The 4,547-nt window shown below is 43.3% G+C and overlaps 1 pseudogene; it reads right to left on the reverse strand.

Annotated features, from left to right (window-relative positions):
• Positions 1-1,591: 1,591 nt before the first annotated feature.
• Positions 1,592-3,828, reverse strand: LOC121561910 (annotated as a pseudogene).
• Positions 3,829-4,547: the final 719 nt, after the last annotated feature.

Genomic DNA, 4,547 nt, shown 5'->3' on the forward strand with positions numbered 1-4,547 from the left:
TGTTTTTCTCTCAGATTCCAGAGGGACCTGTTAGCACTACCATGCAGGGCTCTGTAATAACGACACATATATCACTCTACCAATTAAAGGTGTCAAACAACACACACACACACACACACACACACACACACACACACACACACACACACACACACACACACACACACACACACACACACACACACACACACACACAGTCAGTCAGTCAGTCACACAAACACACACACACACACACACACAGTCAGTGAGTCAAACAACACACACACACACACACACACACACACACAGTCAGTCAGTCAGTCACACAAACACACACACACACACACACACACACACACACACACACGATTCTCAAAAAGCATATTGCATCAGCAAAACTCAACCTCTGCTTTGTGACTGATGTCACTGGGACTATAGTGTCTCTAGTGGGTACGTGAACAACTCTTAAATGATGTTAGTTTGACTTGTTTAAAGTTTCTCCACCAGAGGGTCCTGTTATCACCTGTATGCAAGGCTCTGGAATAATGAAATCTACCAATTAAAGGTGTTGGAGACACACAAATGCTTTACTCCAGGGCCCCAATAAGGCCCCAATACAACATAAACATTGGAAGTGAACCTGTGTAACCTCTAGTGTTTTTGTGTACATGAACATGGTACAACTTCCATTAGGACCCCCCCAGTCAGCCTGAGTACAACCTCACCCCTAAACAAGTCCCCCCTGCACAGGTCAAGAATCCCACCTCTGAATCGTGACCCTGTCACAGGTAGGATCTGAACCCTGGTATCCTGAGTGGAAAACAAACATCTGAACCAATTCGCCAAGAAGGAAGTACCTCTTGGACCGAGGGTGACACTGATTTTGAAGTACCAGGCAGGGCTACCTCATCACGAGAGCATGAGTCTGACTCACCTCTGTTACACATTTTACATTTTAGTCCTTTAGCAGATGGGGGGTGGGGGGGGTTGTGGCATTAATCAAGACACTCATGAAGAAGTAGGTTTTCAGACTACACCTCCCCCTAACCTCACTCAAGTCTCTATGCTAAAACCCTCTCTATAGTGTTTTAGACAAATAACAAACAATTCTACAAATACCGTTTTTTATATGGACTCAGTGGAACATCCTGATTTCATGGGGCATGATCCAGGATTAATACAGCTAAACAACGATCCAGGATCAACACTGTTATATGACGATCCAGGATCAACACAGATATATGACGATCCAGTGTTAACATTTACATCATTTAGCAGATGCTCTTATCCAGAGCGACTTACAAATTGGTGCATTCAACTTATGATAGCCAGTGGGACAACCACCTTTTTTTTTACTGCAGAGTGAAACAGAGAGGACAGAGAGGGATAACTTGTATGTCTGTTCTATGAAGTCAATTTCTAGCGGAACTTTCTGTGTTAGCTGATAGGTGTGTCTGTATTAAACTGAGTAGAGACCATCTGTCTAAATAATGCAGGAGACTCCCTAAATATATCGGTTTTATTTATGAGTGATGAAATAAAAATAACATGGCAAATGAAACTTTCCTAAAATCCACTCCACCAACCACTCTCTTAAATGTTATATAAATCCCCTTTTCACACCTCCTAATGTATTTCATCTGCAGCCACATTCATCCACCTCCATGTCCTGGTAGTGGCATAGGACTATGTTGTTGTTGTTGTCGTAGTAGAGCATGGAGACAGGTGACAGGTGGATGGGTACACTGCAGGGCTGGGGCGTGCTGCGGGGGTCCAGGGACTGTACCAGTGTCTGCAGGACGGCGTGGTTGGTGCAGTTCAGGCTCTCAGCGTGCCAGTAGTTGGCCAGTAGCTCTGCGGAGTGATGGTCCAGTCCTGCCAGCCCTTGAAGTCGATGTAGAGGCGGCTGGGTTTACACACATTGCTGGGCGTCACCGGGAGGTAGACGGCGCTCCTCTTCCGCCAAGAGCGGCACTGCAGAGGTTCAGGGATACAGCCACCAGTGAGGGCCTGGAACTCTGGGAGGGTTACGGTCGGCCTGAACGGGCGGCGTTCCCCGGGTGGTGGGACATGAAGGTATCCGTGGTCAGGGTGTGGCTGCAGCTTCAGTACCAGTCCGTGTGACCCAGTTTACGCCAGTTCTCTGCCAGGGTTGCTGAGGTCCAGGGTGAGGGATTTGGCTCTGGATCCTGCTGCGCCAACTAGGACAGCACCAGCCTGCAGTTGGCCTTGTGTCTCACTCCCCTCAGGGTTGCATGCAGCACCTTGTACAGGGACACACTGAGGACCTGTGGGACTGGAACTTGATTTCCAGCTGCGCCAGAGAGTTGCTCCACTGGCTGCAGGACGGACATGTTGAAGAACAGATGTTTCTCCACACACGTGGCAGCTGCCACTTCATCCTGACACCAGTCTACCTGCAGGGGACAGACAAAACAAGACATATTAGCTTTGGACTCTAGAACTAGGACCTAGATTTCAAATAACGGTATTTGGAATGTCACAGTCAATATAGGCCCAAAAAATGTTGGGGCACAAAAACAATGGGAGTGAATGAACTCCAGATGCAATTGTTTTCAAAAACCAAATGGAATCTCTTAAATACCATATTCAATACCATGTTCAAAAATGGATTGTGTATGCTTATGTATCTCAATAATGACTTGATATCAAATTGTAATTTTGAGAATATTTAAAATCCAGATATTCCTCTATCATCCACTGATCTTAAAGGGGCAATCTGCAGTTCAAACAACAACAAAGCGGGTACCACGCCACTTTTTTAGGTAAACAGCTTAAGGATGGGGCTGGGGAAATGTAACCATTCTCACATTCATAAAATGGGCTATGCAAGGACTGACCATCCATGAAATCAAAATCATAGTTTTAAACCACATTCCAAAAATTACTGGGGGGAGGGTGGGTACAACTCGAGATGCACACCCCTCCCCAGCATGAAACATATTTTCACATGACCCTCTCCTTTTACTTGAAAAAAGTTACAATACCCTCCACCTTCATTGAATTAACTCAATCATGATTATGACCAGTAACAGTGAGACATTAGGCCTACCTCCTTACTGTGATCAGGGGGTGAAAAAATAAAATCACCTTTATAATAGAGCATTGCATCCATCTATCATCGTATTTGTGGGTCCTGGAAAAAAGGCCTTTTCTAAACAGATTTCATGTAATTCTGAAGAAATTAGCAGAATGTATTTTTAATACCACAGTTTTATCTGAACTAATAGTCGGCGGGCCAGAACATAATACAGTAACAGTGCAATTCATAGACCTAGACTGTTTTGAACAACATTTTTAACATATCTGGTTAAAACATAATCAATTCAATGACAATTACATAATCATTTATATAAAATCACAATGTCTCTAGGGAAATGAGTTTTGTGCATTGATTGGGTAAAAACAGGGACCATATCCTACTTTTTATTAGTTCAAAACAATCAGCTTGTTGGTGCTCACAAAAAGACCCAAAAGAAAGGCGGATTTAGAAAACAGAAGATTGAGGGAAGAACGGACAGAGACACATTACCTTTCCACCATAGACAGAGGCCCGACGCAGAACAATTTAAACTTAACTGATGGCTACTCTTCTGTGGCTTAACCCAACAAGAGGAGGTCACAAGTGCGTCCCTAAAAGCTGCCTGGGTTTAAAGATCGTCTCTTTTACAGAAAGTGAATAGCTCAATTGATAGCGACAGAGTTACACATTGTAGACATATTAGATCACTTTCCAATAAAGGTAATTTGCTCAGCCTCTGAATGTCATGGAGATGAAACAGATAGAGATACCCTCATGAGCATCGGAGTCACGGCTTTCTTGCGCATTTTGCAGCTCATTTCTAGCAGAAAGCATCACGGAGGAAAGCGTCGTTATAGATCACTTTATATAATCAGAATCCGTTTTAGTTTCTTCAAAACCTTAAGCTAACAAGAGGTATGCTTTTTGACATTTTCTTTATCAAAACGTAGGCTATGGCATACCCTCACATAGACCTACCCCCTCATTAGAACCCTGGTTTTAACTTCACACACCAAGCCCTTCATGGACACAGAGGTATTTAAGGAGTGGAGACACTATTGGAGGAATTGACCGACAAATCTATTGATAGTGTATAATTTCATCTGTCAAACAGGTAGGCATATCTCTTATTTCTTATATAGGCAGAAATAGGTTCTGAAACAAAGACCTCTTGTTGTTAGTTAATTCAAATTAAAATGAAGACAGTTGAAATGAATTACTCGACTTACCTAGTTTCAGCACATCGTCAGGACAGAACGGCTGACTCCAGTAAGACAAGAGGTGGCGGTCTGTGTATATTTGTAAACAACAGCTGGTGCATAAAATCTAATACTAAGGAAGTCTCAAGGTTTTGCTCTCCTGAGGTAGAGTATCTCATGATAAGCTGTAGACCACACTATTTACCAAGAGATTTTCTTCTATATTTTCATAGCTGTCTATTTACCACCACAAACCAATGCTGGCACTAAGACTGCACTCAATGTATAAGGCCATAAATCAACAGGAAAACGCTCATCCAGAGGCA

The sequence above is a fragment of the Coregonus clupeaformis genome, unplaced genomic scaffold (genome assembly GCF_020615455.1).
Source record: "Coregonus clupeaformis isolate EN_2021a unplaced genomic scaffold, ASM2061545v1 scaf1300, whole genome shotgun sequence".
NCBI lineage: Eukaryota > Metazoa > Chordata > Actinopteri > Salmoniformes > Salmonidae > Coregonus > Coregonus clupeaformis.